Consider the following 18,688-nt stretch of genomic DNA (forward strand, 5'->3'; position numbering starts at 1 on the left):
TACAATAAACTGCCCCTCTCCTTCAACCTCCTGGTATTTTATATCAGTTGCTTCCTCAAGCAACACAAATCCACTAATGCTTTAATTTGTGACACTGCTAACTGGTATTAACAGATTATGACTATGAAATGTCCTTGCATTTATATTGGCACAGAAGGATGGTATGTTTGTCACAGTAGAGCAAAATGCTTTAGGTCACACAAACATACAATGCTGTACTATGTCTTCTACCTAAGCACAAACCTCAAAAGGTTTTATTTTATAGTGCGTTTATAGTACCCTAATGCGTGCTCACTGAAAATTATCCTTAAATAACCAAAAACCCAGGGCTCACCCTAGGCAAGGCAGGAAACTTCTGCCCTGATCTACATGTATCAGCAGGACTCTAGTAACTGATCAAGCCAAAAATATTCGCAAAATCTAGAAATAATTTTCTTTAACCAAATCACCCAGTCATTTTATTAGCGTGACTCTTTCAGTCTGTGGGGAGGGAGCTTGTTTTATTTGGGTCTCTCATGGAACACGGGCTACATGGCCAGTGGGACTCAGATACAGTTTGGGATTGTTAGCTTACAGTATATCCACATTTAAAAATATAGTTCTTGTTCAGAAAAGATTGATTATTTCAAAGTGATCTATAAAAAATGACCCTCCTTTATGAAACAGACAAAGATCCAGTTTTTAACTTGCCAGTAACTAAATAGAGTAACTTTTCCAGAGTAATGTGTTATGGCAATATAGATTCTGTTGCTCATGAAATTGGACACCATATTTATTTGCTTCTTTTTAGCTTTGGTTGTCATTGTAGCTACCAGTATGTATGTATTAGATGATATATTTGGGAGAAAAGAAAAATATGGGATATCATTAGAAGAAAATTGTCAAATTATAGAACACACAATGCACAGTTCTCTTTTATAAACAGGATAAAGAAATAGACACACATCTATATCTACACAACCACACACCCATACACCCCTCACATACACACATGCATACCTCACATGTACACACATTTATATCCATATGTATGCAGAGAAATAGAAAGAGAAAATATACACTATTATGAAGTAAAATGCCAAAAACAAATCTTGGAATCTGCCTTCCTAGAATAGCAAGAAAGTAAAAAATTGCAGAATCATTACAGTGAGCTACAAATGAGCATCCAACCCAGTGGGCCTGTGGAAGTTGACTCTCCTGAGACCTATAAGATTCCTGTTCAGAAAAGAGACTATATATCTGCTGCCTGGGGATATCTTCATGTACAAGGAGAGTAGATTTCTGCAACTGTGATGAAGCAAAGCATAATTCCAAAAATTTACCAAAAAAGATATTCTTACAAAATTCAACCCAGGGGCCTTAGATTTTTTTTTTTTTTTTTTAACTGACTTTTGGATTCTGGAATGGTTTCTTGGCCCAACAGTTCACTGAAGTGCCAGACCTTCAACAAAAGAGCAGCTGTTTTGTACAGAAAGATTTTCTTTATAAAGGTTTGCCATTTTTCCTACTGAATCTTTTTTTTAATATCAAAACATGTCAGACTCTTGTCCTTAGAGGCAAAACAATGAGCAAGACTCTGCAATGCCTTCCATGATTTCCCTGGACAGAATATGCAGCATCGGCAGACTCTAGTAAAATCCTAGCCTGTGAAAGGAGGGGAATCCAAGAGGACATTAGAAGACATAGTTTCTCTTCTGAACACGGGAGGAACAAATGTGAATGGAGCTGAACTTGGTACAATCACCACGTTCACTATTTTCTCATGTGTCTGTAGATTACAGTGACCTTCAAAATCTTCCAGCCCTGAGATCCCCAAATCATGCAGATTATCAAGATCATCTCTTTGAATGAAGAGATTCCTGGATGTATCCCTAAAGTTCATGGCCTTGGAATTAGTATGTTTTAAAAGTTCCAATGAGTCAAATGATCAGCTTCATCTCACCCAAACTTCCAAATCATATTCTCAAATATGTCAATTGGATATGCAGCCATCTCTAGAATGCCTTTTCACACAAGCATTTCATGACTCCAAAGTCTGAAAGGGCTTATACTATGATAAAAACTTTGGTGGTAAGTGCCTTTTTCTATATGACAACCAACCTCTAGTGATGTCCATTCTGTTCAGCCACCAGCTGCTCTTTTAAATACCCCAGCGCAGTGTCTCATTCAAATTCTCCACTTCTTTCTAAAATTAGAAGAATCTGACTTATCAATTACCTACATACTAATAATGCAAATAAGTATTCCAGACTTTTAAAAATCTGTATTATTTGTTTACAATAGTAATTAACTATTGCTTTGCCTAATACATGATTATGTGTTTAAGGCGTATCTCCTTCACTGAAGTGTAGGCTCTACCAGTGCAAGACTTGTGTCTTTCTTGTTTGATGTTATATCCTAGTCCCTTGCATGGGACCCGACAGAGTGGGCTCTCAGTAAATGAATAAGTGAAACGATTAGCATCAAATAAATAAATAATACACAAGGGATTAAGGGATGTAGTTCAGCTGCTTAAATATGATTATTACCCTGTTTCCTGTTTACAAGAAAAATACATAAACATATATTTGTGAATTAAACAAAACAATGGAAAACTGGCAAACTGATCTATGCATAAATACATCAGTAATTTAAGATAAGATCCTTGTTTTTTTTTTTTTTTTTTTTTTTTTTTTTTTTTAAAGATTTTATTTATTTATTCGACAGACAGAGATCACAAGTAGGCAGAGAGGCAGGCAGAGAGAGGAGGAAGCAGGCTCCCTGCGGAGCAGAGAGCCCGATGCGGGGCTCGATCCCAGGACCCCGGGATCATGACCTGAGCCGAAAGCAGAGGCTTTAACCCACTGAGCCACCCAGGCGCCCCTAAGATAAGATCCTTGTTAAAGCTACAGGCAAATTCAGCTCTGAGAACCACAGAAGTGAATGTATTTAGACCAGACCTCAAAGACTGTTAAGTTAGTGCTAATTTTTACTCATAATGGTAACTCAGAACCCATTTTACAGATGAAACAATTGTGGTACCAGCCTATGGGCAAAACTAAAATCAACGCCAGACACGGAAGCTTTTAACAGTCACGTTTCAGCTGTGAGCTCCACTTACTACTACTCATTTGCAAATTCACACTTGGCAGACTTGAAAACTGGTATTTAAAAGTGTAATACACAGCTCCTTTTCTGCAGGCAAAATTCTAAGAAAGAATGGATATCGAAGTTAAAGCACACAAAAGGATACACAAATAGTTTTTTTCTATGAGCTATATTTACCCATGTTCGAGTTGATGAGTATAGCTATATTCCTCTTCAAAGCAAATTTCAATTGAAGGCCAATTGGAGAGATAAAGTTAAGAATGGCTTTTCAAGAATGACAAGTCCTAGATATAATAGTGTAACCAAGTGCACTTATAGAAATTAAAAAGGAAAGTGTCTTACCAATAATAAGAAAAGCAGAAGCTATCTCCAAGTACAAAAAGCAATGCCCATAGACTAGATATGCTGACAAGACACGAGTAATATTTTCCACATATAAGAAAAGCTTTCATCTCAGAAGACTTTTTCTAAAGCTAATTTTGTACCTTAATTAAGATCTACAGAACTCAGTGGAGTATTTTTTTTTCTCTCCATTTACTAATATATTAAATAAGCCACAGAAATGCTTGCCAAAAACCACATAAAGAGTGAGAAAGTCAACTGGACACTTTAAGACAGAAAATGCCTACCCCTTCTTTTCTAAACTTTCCTTAAGTTACACAGAAATGCACGGATAGATGTAGACATAGATCTCAGGAAAGACAGATGTGCATTGCTTTCACTGTCTTTCTCGGACACATCACCCACACCTTCTCACCACCCTGCACCCCCAATTTGGTAATAACGGGAAGGTATCAGAAAGTGAGACCTACCTTGTCAATGCTTATTAAGCTTGTTAGTATTCATAGACATTAGGGCTGACATAAGCAATTTATGTTTTTACTGTGTTTTAATCTCAAGAAAGCAGCTCCAGAGACTCTTTTAGCATGAGATAATATGGGAGCTTATCATGTTTTCTTGCACAATTTCTCCTTAATTTTTTTTTTCAGAGTAAAACAGAAAGGAGAAATTATGCAATGCTATGTTCTAACAGTAGGAATACTGGCAGCCCAACCCCTGACCTCACTATACCCATGTCAATAGGCTTTATGAAGATCAGAAGGTCTTTGGAAATTAAAAACTTCAAGGAACATAATAATTGCTGGATAAAATAGGATGATATCTCAATAGCTATAGATAAAATATTAAGACTATTTTACCAGTAACTAATTAGATCAGATATTTTTTAAAAAATTGTTATTTCTGCCTTTATACCTACAAAAAGAAAATCCTTCTAGTTAGCCAAAAAAAAGTACCAACTAATATTTCAGTTTATCCATTATGAGAACATAAAAATCACACTCACAAACATCACATAGGTAAGGAGGGAGAGGCAAAAGAGAGCAAAACCTCAAATTATACTGATACTATACATTATTTTTCAACAATGGGACAACATCTTTACTGGTGTGAAAGCAAACAACCACTCTCTGTCAAAGTTCTGCAAGGCAGGAATCTAATTCTTTCTCCCAATACCACAGGAAATCTAAATATTAACTTTCTAGATGATACAAAGGAGTAAACATTGCTAAAATGTGTTGTAGAAAGTACTAAAAATGTCTCTGCAAACTTCTGGAATTCAGAAAGGCTGTTAACAGGGCAAAATCACAAGTGAAAAAAAAGCACAAATAAAAAGCATTGTACCTTTTCTTCTAAAGACTGGTGAGCTCCTTGAGGACAGGAACTGAATCATATACCCTTTGGGTCTGTCTTACTCACCCTGGGGTCCAGCACAGCGTGTTTTCAATGAATGAAAACAAATAAGCATTTGTGTATTACTAGAACATCAATCTAACAAAACTCCTTCAGCAAATATAAGTTATTGTAAGATATTCCAAATTTGCATTCCCACAAATAAGGAGAATTCAGTTCTAGATATTTTTCAAAGAACATGCTATGAACCAAAAAAAAAAAAAAAAAAAAAAAAGAACTTAAGTGTATACTGTTACCAGTGATTTTTTCTAATTTGCTATCCCAAACTTTCTCAACCTCTATCTACCTCATAATTACCTCTTTTTCTCTCTCAGGGATTCACATCCTTCTCAAAGATTGACAATTATAGTTACACTGTCATTTCCATCCCTTCTGCCACAAACAAGGCCTTCCACTCCAGGTATCCTTCTCAGTGGAAGAGCTTTGTTGTGACACAGTGTCCTGTTTAAGACCATGGGTGCTGGAACCGGTCAAAATGAGTTCAAATCCTGACCCTGTTGTCACTCTTACCAGCTATGTCGTGTTAGATAAATTAAGCTTTCATTGCTTTAATTCCTCATCTTCAAGATGGGCATAATAATAGTACTGACCTAATAGGGTTGCTGTTTGATTTAGTGAGTTAATTATTTTTTTAACTTAGAAGATGATTATCCACCACCTAATAAGTGCTCAGGAAATGTTAGTGTTAATTTCTTCCCTGAATTCATTGGCCAAAGTAGAGCAGAAGATGCATAAGGTTGGGTGACTGGGGGGAAAAAAAAAGAAAAAAATAAAGGAAAAGAAATATTTAAAGAATTAAAGGAAAAGGAAGGAGCTGACCAGGTACAAAATAAGAAGTAACCGGCAGAAATGACAGTGAAGTTGACACAGTGACGGCCAATGCAGCAATGCCATTCTTGGATGAATATCAAAGAGAAACAAAAACATATGTCCACAGAAACACTTGTCCACAAATGTTCACAGCATCGTTACTCTTAATAGCCAAAAAGTGGAAACAACTCAAATGCCCACCAGCTGAAGAGAGGATTAAGAAAATGCAGTTTATCCATACAATGGAAATTCCATAATAGAAAGCTAAGAAGTGGGTGAGAGGATGGGGTAACAGGGCGATGGGCACTTGATGTAATGAACCCTGGGAGTTATATGCAATTGATGAATCACTAAACTGTACCCCTATAATACAGTATATGTTAAGTAAACTGCATTTAAATAAATAATTAAAAATAAAATAAATTAAAATAAAAAGGTATGAATACAGAGACACACTACAATATGGATGAATTTTGAAAGTATTATGCTAAGCGAAAGAAGTCAGTCATAAAGTACCACATATAGTATAAATTCCATTTAAATGAAATGTCCAAAACAGGCAAATCTACACAGACAAAAAGCAACTTGTGGTTGCCTAGGGCCAGGAGATCAGGGATGGGATTATTCAGGGGTGGACTAAATTGGACAGGATTTCTTTCTGGAGTGTTGACCCTGTTCTGAAATTGATTGTGTTGGCTGCATACTTCTGTGACTAGTCTTAAAAAAACCCCATTTCATTGTGGGATGCCCGCCTGATTCAGTCAGGGGAGCATGGGGCTCTTGATCTTGGAGTTGTAAGTTTGAGCCCCACACTGGACACAGAGATTACTTCAAAAAAATTTTTTAAAAAATGAAATATTTCCGGGCGCCTGGGTGTCTCAGTCGTTGAGCCTCTGCCTTCGGCTCGGGTCATGATTCCAGGGTCCTGGGATCGAGCCCCATATCGGGCTCTCTGCTCAGCGGGGAGCCTTCTTCACCCTCTCTCTCTGCCTGCCTTTCTCCCTACTTGTGATCTCTCTCTCTGTCAAATAAATAAATAAATAAAATATTTTTTTAAAAAATGAAATATTTCATTGCATAATTTAAATGGCTGAATTTCATGGAATATGAATTCTATATCAATCATATTCAATAAATATAAATTCTATATCAATATATATGGAATTGTTTTTTAAAAAGCCGCAAAGCAGAAGACAACATTCATTGTACTGTTCACATGGTAGATTTTGTAGCATATAACTTTAGTTCCTTCCGTTTCTGATTTAGAACTGACTTCTTGAAACTTGTAGTCACATTTTCCTATATAATGTCCTGGTAAATTATTGAGATTGTTGTCTTATTCCATCATTTTTCCACTGTGGACATCATACATTTGATTGGCTTAAGGAGATATTTGTTCTGGTTACCCAGTTCCCTGAGTTTCAAGGATCATTCTGAGTCTAAACGTCTTATGGTATCTGTTGTAACTTTAAGACAAAGAAAAGAATAGAGCACTAATTAGGTAGGCATTCATTTGAGAACACCTTCGCTTTTAAAGATACTTTTTAAAAACACGTAGTGCTTAAGGCTTTGTGAAGAGATATCTGCTCCAATGGGGGACTAGGCCCTGCCTTTTGTAAGGAGAAAAAAGGCTTAATATGCTCCCACAATTAGTGAGGCCATTTACTTTTTGGAAACCTATCACTTTTACCAAATCATATCCTGTTCCCTGAACCTTTGATTAGTCATGTGTACATACAGAACTGATTTCAGTGCTTGCTGACGAGTCTTGCACAACATCATCAAAGGTTTATTATCTCTAGAGAACAAGAACACTTACAATGTGCAGGAAGAGATTTCTGCCATTTACTTAAAAATGGAGTAAGTGGGTATTAATGATTAACTCATGATCTTCATCAATTTTTTAAAAATAAGTCTTCATATACTGTATTCTTTTTTCTCTCTTATACACACATACACACACACACACACGTGCGCTCATGTACACACACACACCCATATGCATGCATGCAATTTTTTTTACAGTTTGAATAAAATAATTATAAGTAGGTTTCCCTGGATATGTACTGAAAACATTACTGGAGTACTGGCATTTTGCCTTTTCAACTACTTAACACATGAGACCTGAATATATCCACATTTTTCTTTTTCTTTTTAAGATTTTATTTATTTATTTGGGAGGGAGAGAGAGAAGCAGACACCCTGCTGAGCAGAGAGCCAACATGAGGCTAGATCCCAGGACCCTGAGATCATGACCTGAGCCAAAGGCAGACACTTAACTGACTGAACCACCCAGGTGCCCCTATATCCGCATTTTTCTACACCCATTGATAGAGGATTAAATTGTTTACTTTTTGGAAAAGTGTTAACATGTATATCTATGTATGCATATATGTATATATATGTTAATTTCAATGTACTTCTGCATCAGTGATTTTCCAGTAAGTTATCAAACCATCATAATTAAAGGGGTAGCCATAGTTCTACAAGAAGGCAGGGCAGGGGGTCATGGGGGAAGGGAGGGAAAAATGAAACAAGATGGGACTGGGGAAGTAGACAACCAGAAGACAACCATAAGAGAATCCTCATCTCAGGAAACAAACTGAGGGTTGCTGGAGGGGAGGAAGGTGGATGGATGGGATGGTTGGGTGATGGACATTGGGGAGGGCATGTGCTATGGAGAGTGCTGTGAATTGTGTAAGGCTGATGAATCACAGACCTGTACCCCTGAAACAAATAATACATTATATGTTAATTTAAAAAATAGTAAAAAAAAAATAAAGAAAATCTGGCTAATAAGCCAAAAAAAAAAAAAAGAAGAAGAAGAAGAAGAAACAAAATGACCTAGTACATGCCATAAGGACTTATAAGTAAATACCATACTTGAGGGTCTATCTGGAAACATATATCTAAAGAACTGTCTACAAAATTAAGCAATTAGGAACACGTTTTTGCATTTATGAGTTAAAGATGGTAATTCTATCCTCTGTGTTGAGAATGAACACTCTAAAAACTAAGTAATTCTTTATAAAGCCCATCTTGGTTTTTCTAATATTTAAGGAATTATGAGAGCCAATGACTGTATTTCTCTGAAAAAAAGTTATTTATGAATTCCCCTTGGGTCTATTTTTCAGGAGCTTGGTTATGAGTTTGGTTATTTGGTTATTCTTCTCAGGGAATACTCATCATGGAAAAACTTGGTACAATTGTTCCATCCAAATAGGGTTTTTTAAAATTACTTAATGTGCTAATAAAAATTATAATAAACAAAAAATAATAATAACCAAGAACTTGCTTTTAGCCAAATTATTTCTCAAAGGACACTAAGGGGCCTCGATTTAAAAAGTATGACATAGTAAAGAGGAGCCAGTTTTCTCCCTTCTAAAGCACTGTGTAATATAGATTCACCAAACAAACCAAATTCTAAAATGTATATTCCGGTGTTTGCATCATTCCTATTTCGGCAGGTTAATTTTATTTTTAAAAACAACACTATTTATTTGATGTGAAAATTAAGAATCCTCTCCCCTCCCCATGTCTGGTGTCACTTACTACTCAGTGGTAAGGGCTAATAGATGTTGAGTTTAAAGGAGACGCCTTGAAAACTGACTCTCTTTCAGAGGTGATGGCAATCAGACTTGCTACCTGATTTCTCACAGTTGAACAGTGAATGGTTTTAGGCCCTAAGGACATATGCTGGTGTTATTTTCAGGCGTGCCAAATGAATAGCTAGAAATATCTGAAGTCTTTGAAGGGTACTACGCATTATAATTATCAGACTGTGTTTGCATGCTTTACACACACCAGTTACAGATATTGGGAGACTCTGTATTGCTAACAATTCTGTCATTCCCAAACAGAGACAATTCTTGCTTTTCAATAGAAGAACGTTTCATTAATGAAAGTGGTCAACTGCAACATCATTAATGACTGACACTTTTTTGCAGGAAGAGGCAGCCAGGTTTAGGAACACAAGATTTTACCCCCAGCATCTCTTAAGTTGAGTCAATGAGAATAGTTCTAAGGAGATTTGGGGCTTTACGTTGGAATCATTAACAAAATTTCAAGGAGAGAGAGGAAGGGAGTGCATTAGAAACATACAGTAGAGGGGTGCCTGGGTGGCTCAGTGGGATAAGCCTCTGCCTTCCGCTCAGGTCATGATTTCAGAGTCCTGGGATCGAGCCTGCATCGGGCTCTCTGCTCAGCAGGGAGCCTACTTCCCCCTCTCTCTGCCTACTGCCCTCCCTGCTTGTGATCTCTCTCCCTCTGTCAAATAAATAAATAAATAATCTTAAAAAAAAAAAAAGAAAAAGAAAAAGAAACATACAGTGAAAAGAAAAATTCTGGAACCTTGTAACTAAAATGGATGAAAATAAGAAGTGAAAAATAAAAGCAAAAATTAATAATAATAATAATACAAAACAAGATTATTTTTTTCAAAACTAGGTAAGTAAGTAGCAAGTGAATAGTAAGTAGCAAGTGAATAACTCCCTCCAGTAGTTATAAGGATGCCAGGAAAAGGGAATTGAGCTCTGGGCAGAGAGTAGACTGTGCTTTAGTTGTTCCTATTTAGGAAGTTAAATGCTTAGGGAGGCACATTCCCTCTTTCAGGTCAGCGGGGTACCATTTAGTACATTACTGCTGAAATACCCTGGCGACCTGAATGAATTAATGCAGCTTCCAAAGGTGCTTAACTTGCAAGCACTGAGAGCTCAGGCACTAGAAGTGATAAATATTCTATTAGTTCTTTCTATTTAATACACCAAACACCCAAAAATGCCAGCAAAAGGAAGTTTCTTTAAAGGGAAAGAATTCCGTTGTGGCAGGAGATACTCAGGCAACAATTTTAACCAGCAGTTTCTCCTTTCAGCCTGTCGATGACCCAACAGGTGTTAAGTTCATCTTTCTAGTTGGCTGTGTTCACCCTGGCCCGCTCTTGCGTTACATCACATCTGCAGTGTCTTTAAGGGAATCTGCTAACTTGAAGGAATAAGAGTGGGCTCCGAAATGATTAAGCCCTAGACAAAATTGTTGTTTGCCTCTGGCACTCTGCCCTTCCTTCTCCTTTCCCACTCTCTGCTCTTCCTATCCTCAAGTGCAACAGAAAGTTTTCTTATTAACAGAGCCTCATAATGTGGGCTAGAACTCCAGCACAGGCCCTTACTATCTGTGAGGACTTGAGCAAGGCATTTTGCTCTGAATCTCAATTTCCCTTATGTCAAAATGGGAACAGTAACACATAACTGTTAGGAAGAGTAAAATCAGATAATACAAACGAAAAGTCTAACTTCTTATGATTGTTGTCAGCGTATGTCCTCTTTTTAAATGGATAAATGGATGTCAATTATCCATATGGTTTTACCTTTGACAGAATATTTGCCATCAGATGAAGGGATATTATTGGTAAGATATCTTCCCAGTATCGCATCAGTCATACATAGACAATAAATTGCCAAATCTATTTATAAACGAGGCTCTTCTTGACACAGGACACAATCATGGATGAAAAAATCAATATTTTAAAACTTTAAAAGCTTCCCTCCCAAACCTGAGTTAAGCAGTACAGTTGGACCTATCAATAACTCATTTCTTGCCATCTTCAGCTCTGCATTCCACTAATTTTATCAGCAGATAACCAGAGACATAGAATTTTTCAACTTTAACCTTCCCCTACATTACTCTTTAAAAGATTGCCTAATGGGAAAACACAACCTTGACATTTATTCTGTAAGCAACAAGAAGGGAGAGTTGCGTATTCTATGCTACCTAATGTTTCCAGTCAAAGAAGGGCTTTAGGAAAATCTGAATCAATAAAGTATTGTGTGTATGGCCCAATATACTTTTATATTGACATGTACATATTTAATACAATACATATATTATACTCAAAGCTACAAAAGAATTTTTCCTTAAAGATAAGAAAACTAGAATATTAATATAAGATTATAAAGCCAAGTGAAACAAAATGTTACCACATGTAACTGTTATTATCTAGGATAATAACAATCTTGTCCTTGTAATAATTTATCTTGAAGGAGAACTCTGACTGACAGTATTATAAACTGAACTCACAAAGATTCTTCAAAAGTCAAACTAAATTAGCATCCTGATCCTATAAGGGGGTTGACTGACATTGTAATCTAACGTTTTGCGTTCTTTATTAAGCGGTTTTCTTCTTCATTTTCTAGGTCATACATCAGTAGCATCATCCTCATGTATGAAGAAACCATAAATGTGCCCACTAATAGAAAAGCTCTGTACTGCCTTAAATTCCCACCATGACCCTTGTCTAAAACTGATCAATAAAGTCTTGCAATGCAAGAGAGCAACAAGAAGAAGTCGAGATGATCAAGCGACAGCGCCTTACAACTACTGATGACCCAACGGAGCGGTCACACTCGGTCCTTGGACCAGCTGCTGTCAAAGAAAAGCCATGGAAACCTCTGATGGATAGTGGATGGGGTTCAAACCTTAATTTTATTACTCTTCCTGCCACTGGAAGAACAGAGTGAGCTCAGAAGCATCACTCTAGAGAAGACGGCTTACACCCTACCATATTAATGGGACACAACTTCCATCAACAGAGACCATGAGCTGGCACACAGTAAGTGCTCAATCAATGCTTCTGTATCCATGAGAAGTATAAAACTTGGGGTAGCATTCAGGTATTCTGCAAACAGAACACTGGCCTTTGGGCCCCTACCAATCCCCACATTCCTCTGAGGTTATAGGATCTGTGAAGACGTTTCCTCATAAGCTAGGGCTGGGCCTCCATCGCTGCTCTTACTTGAATAAGTCTTATCGTCACGAGCTCTCCTGAAATACACTGATAATTTGGGAAAAGTGCCTTTTAAGGCTTGAATTATCTGAATAATGAACAAATCTCCACGTCTAATTGAACTCAGCCCGAGCATAGGCTCAGACTCAAAGCAAACTTGGTAAAGCATTTCCAGTAGAACTCAGGCAGGCCAGATGTTCTGGAAGCAGAACCACGGTCATTATGCACATGCCAGCTCCTCCTCACTCCACCCCGGGCCAAGACCCTTTCAGCAGCGCGAGGCCTGGTTAACATATGACTCTGGCTGCATTACCGCGTGGCATCCCAGCACCCATTTGAACATTTCAGCAATTTTAAACAAGCCCCACTGACAGGGACTATTACACTGAAGCCAAAGAAGCACGCAGGGAGAGCACATTAATTATGAGGTAACACCTTTGTCTGCATTACCTAAATGACCTCGGGGCGGGTGACGCATAAGCGATTTACTACTTTTAGTTAAACCATACCTACATCTCACATGAGACTGAACACAAGTTACACAAAAACCATAATGTAAGTCATAAAGTATGACTTGACACGGTCCTGAAGTGAAGTGAATAGTAGTGTCAAATTTTTTACTGTGTTTCTGAGATGAGGGGCTGTTTGATGTGTGGGGGGCAGTGTGGGTTCGGAAGGAGGTAAGTGAGGGAAGCTCTTAAAGTGGGGCTCTGCCCTACCCAATCCCCATCCCTGACAACATCACTACACCCCCTCACACATTCGAAAATTCATCCAGATTGAGCAGTTCCTTCAAAACAGAATGCACCCAGGGAAAGACTTGAAAGTCATTTACACCTTTGGCTGCACTATTCTGCTTTTATGAAAAGGCTTCTTTCCCCTTAATTAAGAGAATGCTAGTTTTCTTTGGGGAATTAGATGGGTAATCTTGCAACACGGAGCACTTCCATGAAGAGAAGGTCCAGGTGGGATAAAACAGTAAGGATTTCAGAGAAACAGAGAAGAGCGTACTAGCGTGTGCCTGACATGTTGGGAGACGGTAGTGCTGGTTAAGGAAAGACATGCCAAAGATAAAATGGGAAGGTTCCTTTGCACACTTGGCTTTCTCAAAATTTTGTCTGGGTTTGTTAACAATTTCACACACTAAAAATCACTTTATCAATTCTGACATGGATGTAGTAACTTGCTAATGCCTGGTCTAAAGTAATCCTTTTAGGGGCTGAGGTGCATCAACATACACATTTTATATTTGGATAGACAGATTTTTAGTCATTCTTTTTTTCCAGGAGTGTACAAAGAGGGTTCTCAGTTCACAATGTAATATAGTACTTGCCACGGGAAAGCAGTGAGAAAGTCCCTGTTTGTGCTGGAGTAGCCATCCTATAACACATAGTTACACTTCAGCAAATGTCAGGCTTAAAAACAGAAGGAGACATAGCAGATAGGGTTGGCCAATTACACTGCGATCTGAAAACACCAGTGATTTATTAGTTGCTATTAGCTAACCAGCTCCTCTCCATTTGATCTGCGTATTTATTAGTTATAAGTATTATGGAAGCACACATTATTGTTCCACCCCAGAAACTGTTTTTTTTCCCAACCTCTGCCTTGTCTTTTCATATGAGAACACAATAGAATAATTTGAGTTGTGATTACTTTTTTAAAAAGAAATCCTGCAACCGGAATTAAATTTCACAGTGTATTTCAACCTTGAAAGAAACATAAATCTGAAACTAATACCAAAAAGTATAAAAAATTTCCATATTCAGGTTAATGTTTGGCAACAAAAAAGAATAACTTTTGTTAATCTCTGAAAACAGCTTTCTTCATCTAAACAAATGACTAGAATAAGAGTAAGAAAAACCTGTTTTGGTTTCTTAGATACACACACATATTCCAATTTCCTTTTGCACAATGACTTTTATGCAAATGCATACCACACAATCTCCTGACCTCTTTTACCATCACACCGGGACAATGACAGTTCAATAATTGAAACGGTACATATCTGGTGTATTTGATTTTAAATTGCAAAGTTGGACTCAGGCCTATTGAAATGAAAATGCTTGTGATTCTTTGTTAATTCCAAACTGATCGGGTTATTATTTCCTACTAGTTAAAAAAAAAAAGTGTAGGTGAAGCTAATTATTCCATTTTTTATTTCCTTGCCACATACTTTTCCCAACGTAGTTCTTTGCATTCTCTTCTGTGACCCTCCCCCATACCTTGATTTTAGTTCTTAACCCGGATGCTTTCATCCATAACATGGATAATGAGAAAACTCCAAAAACGTTCCTTGAGGGAATGTTACACTAAAAGTTACCTAGGACTAAATCCCACGTGTGTTCTTTTGCTCACCATGGAGACAAGAGATTCATTCACTGTTCTCAGCCAATTTGAAATCCAAATATGAAAATAGCATTATGGAATTCAGACAGACTATTCTGCTTCACTACTAGCAGATGCAGGAAGGAAAAAGGCTGGTATGATTAAGCTTTTGACTTTGAACCAGCAAAGCTGTGAACACTCACTTAAAAATACATATAATACAAGAGCAGCTGACGTGCAGGTGTGGCGAGAGGATTTGCAAGCCCTACCTAGGATGGGGGTAAACCAATCAGCTGGCTGGAAAAGTCTTGTCCATTCTGAGCCAAGAATAAACTTAACTGTAAAACTGAAATATGGCCAAAGTCGTATTTGTTCTTCTGAGGCTTGAATATGTAGTGCTAAGTGGTTTCCATTATAACTTTTTACTCAACTCTTTAGAAAAAGTTGGGCATCATTTAAGGAGGAGACCGATTGTAATGCATTTTTTTTTTTTTAAATGCGGGTTGGAAGTAAAAAGTTTTCTTTAATACTTATCTCAGGCTATTTACTTATTCATCCTACAAATATTGAGGATGTATTCTGTGAATACCAACTGACAAGAATTTGTAGAGGACGCAAAGGTGTGAAGTTAGAAGAATATTATCGAATCCAATAAAGCTATTAGCTAAGAAACACTGCCTTTGCATCATATCCAGATCTAGATGTTGATGTAGGTACACGCACGTGCACACTTTACCTTAGGACACTGACTGTAGCTATCTATGCATTCAGTATTCGTTAATCTCACTTAAATACACTTTTATACATGGAAGGAGAAGATTAGGGGCAATCTGTAGTTTCATTTTGTTGTTTTAATTTCCTAGACCAATTTTGTTTCACCATTAAAATTTCTGGAGGAAAAATCAAAATTAAATAGTGCTCAGGGCTTCAGAGAATTCTGCTTGAAGAAGTGAGTAAGATTTCCTTAACAATAACAAAATTCCTTTTTTAAAAAATTCTAAGGAAAATAATACTGCCAAAAAAATGAATACAGCTTTGTTTGTTTTTGCAGTCATCGTTAGCAATAGACATAAAGGTATTCTTTTTTGAGTCCATATGGAAAGATCATCAACACATTCTGCCTCTGGGTCCTTTGCCAAAATACCATAACCCACAAGCCTTCTACCTTAAACATAAAAGGAAAGGTGTTGTTCTGGTCAAATAAAGAAATAATTTTTACTAGCATACGTCTAATGTTAAAGCTGCCTAAATCCTGCCAAATACATTAAAACAACATCTGTAAAACAGATTTTCATTAAATTGATCAGTTTAAAGTTAAGCAGCTAGGCAGATGATGCTTTTAAGCTAACCCTTAACCTTTAACCTTTAACCTCCTTAAACTGGAATAAGGACACCCACTTCTTTTCGTAATACTGCTCCAGGTTGACAATGCAAGAGGTAAAGTGGTCTATTCAAATTGAACGGACACATCACCACATTTAGAGTGTTATGAATCAATATGTTGTCAATAATGAGGAAAGCTGTTTTCTCACAGCTCTGTATTTGTCTTAAAACTGCTACTTGTCACTTTCCCTTAAAGTCTGAATAATTCACGATGCAAAATGATATAAATTAAACTTCTAATGAAAATGAATTTTATATAGGAGATTATTGTCTAATCATTAACTCAGAAACTATTTTAAGTCTAATTTTAATATTTTAGCCTATTACAAACCATCATTTTTTTTTTCCAGGCCCAGGCCAATTTGTTAGGTTCTCATTTAAAAGCAATTAATGTTACTTACGAAGCAATTTCATTTTGCCGACACAAGCCAACCAAGCTTGCTAATATTCTCATTACTACACTTGAAAATTCTCTATATCTGACTCAGACAGTTTCTGTAAATCAGTTTCGAAAAGGCACCCTCAGCACACTACTACTCTGGAGTATTTTTCTAGCTACTACTAGAAATAATGAATGCCCCTTGAAGGATAATACAAAATACTATAGTTCGATTGTCCAATACCCAGTTTCAGTAGCTCAAATATTTATCTCCTCAATCTTCTTTTAATTCAAGGTAAGTTTGTTTGAAGTATGTTTTTGTTTGTTGGCTGACCATTTTTTAGACACTAGCCTGCAAAGACACTTGAGCATTTAAGAGATAAGCAAATAAAGAAGAGGGCGCACAAATACATTTTTATATGACTTTATAACATTTTTAAGGGAAGAGTACATCTATTCTTTCGTTCTGGGATCTCAAGCTCTCTCTGCTTTAAAGCCTTCTTTATAAACAAGCTTTTATCTCATTTGGTTTTTGCATTTGAAGGCAATATCCAACTCCCCCTGAAAAGAAACTTCAACACTAACTCTGACACTTAGCAAATTGCTCTGCAGATAGTGAGGGAGATCATCTCATAGTCAAGGAAAGGATGAATAAACTTAACAGCCACAGATACACACACGTTTAAATAATCATCAAACAATTAGATAAAACAATCTTTCCTGAGAAGATAAACAGTAACACTCTACCTTTCTTTAGCTTCCCACATGAGATCAATAAAATAGAAAAATTTGTACATTTATATCTTCTATTCACAACATGTTAATTTAAAGTGTTAGAGGAGCTGCGTGAATATAAACAGTTCATGAATATTCTATATAGCTCCCAGGGTCGAGATCTATTATTTATACAAACCTAATGTTTGTTTTTTTCGCCTAGGTATTCTAAAAGTTTTAATAGGTCAGGTATCAATAGAAAAAAAAAAAAAAGAGTTGACAACTGAATGGTAAAGCCTATGAATTATAATACAATTAATCCTGTATATTATATTTCCAATAGCATTGACTTAGAAGCTTGCCATTTTACACTGGGCTGCTACTCCCCTCAAACTGTGTACCCAAATCTAATGCTTTCGTTATTGATCCACAGAGCACTGATATCACAGGAACAATGTTACAGATTCTCATGCCACGTCCTCGGGTTTTCATGCTCAGTACATCAATCTAGAATTTGAACTTCAAGAAACAACCCAAACTAACAGTGCCAGCCCCAATCCAAATAAATAATTCCAGCACCTGATCTAGAGATTGTGATCTGCCCTTTTTGCTGTGTGTTTATAGTTTGAAATAGTATTAGAAAAGCCATAGGTATTATAATCACTGGTTGACTCCTGATAGTATAGTTATCACTGATTTCTAGTATAAATCAATAGATAACACTTGCAAAATGGATTTTGTAATCATATTTACAGCTTGTTACAATGACTAATGGTTTGCAATATTTTCTGAATTTTAATATCCTCTAGACAAAAGAACTTTTTAATAAGTTACCAAGTTATTCATCATAGAAATGAATCTGTTACATTTGTACAAGAACCAAGACAATCAAGCCAATCCAGTAAACAAACTCACAAAATAAATTAACCAGTAATTAGGGTTTAGAAAAAGTCAAGACAAGTTGTGTAATAAATGGTGCTCACCAGTTGCACATATTCATCACATCTGCATAGTTCTTTCCAGCAAAGATAAAAGTATATTTGCCATTTAATGAACATTTTTATTTGTGCCACACCCAGTGGAGGGAATAAAAACATTACTAGCTGGGAAAGGTCATGCAAAAAACTACTGAGTTAAAGAGAAGACTTTCAATTGATGCTAAGGGAGAGTGTGTTTACTCGAAACTTACAGAAAAACAACGGAACACACACACACACTGTCTAGATCGCCCCTGTTTGACACCAAACAAAAGACATTCACGAAGTAGCACAGTTTTGGGGATCTGTTCCCTATAACCATTAACACTTAGCCAAGAGTGATGCTATGTTTTTTTTTTAATTAATCAATAAAAGGGGGATAGCAATATTACTTTATATGTGAAAATACTCAGCAGGTTATTGTATTTCTGGGAAGCCAGTAAAGCAATCCATGCCACTGAGATAGGTATAAAAGGAACA

At 36.7% G+C, this 18,688-nt stretch overlaps 1 protein-coding gene across 2 annotated transcripts in view; it reads right to left on the reverse strand.

Moving 5' to 3' along the window:
• The window catches only part of ZFHX4 (zinc finger homeobox 4), a gene marked incomplete at its 5' end in the record, with an annotated part of 157,172 nt that overhangs the window by 134,318 nt on the left and 4,166 nt on the right, over positions 1–18,688 (reverse strand). The gene's annotated exons all lie outside the window — the stretch shown is intronic.

Source organism: Martes martes (assembly GCF_963455335.1).
Source record: "Martes martes genome assembly, chromosome: 4".
Classification (NCBI taxonomy): domain Eukaryota; kingdom Metazoa; phylum Chordata; class Mammalia; order Carnivora; family Mustelidae; genus Martes; species Martes martes.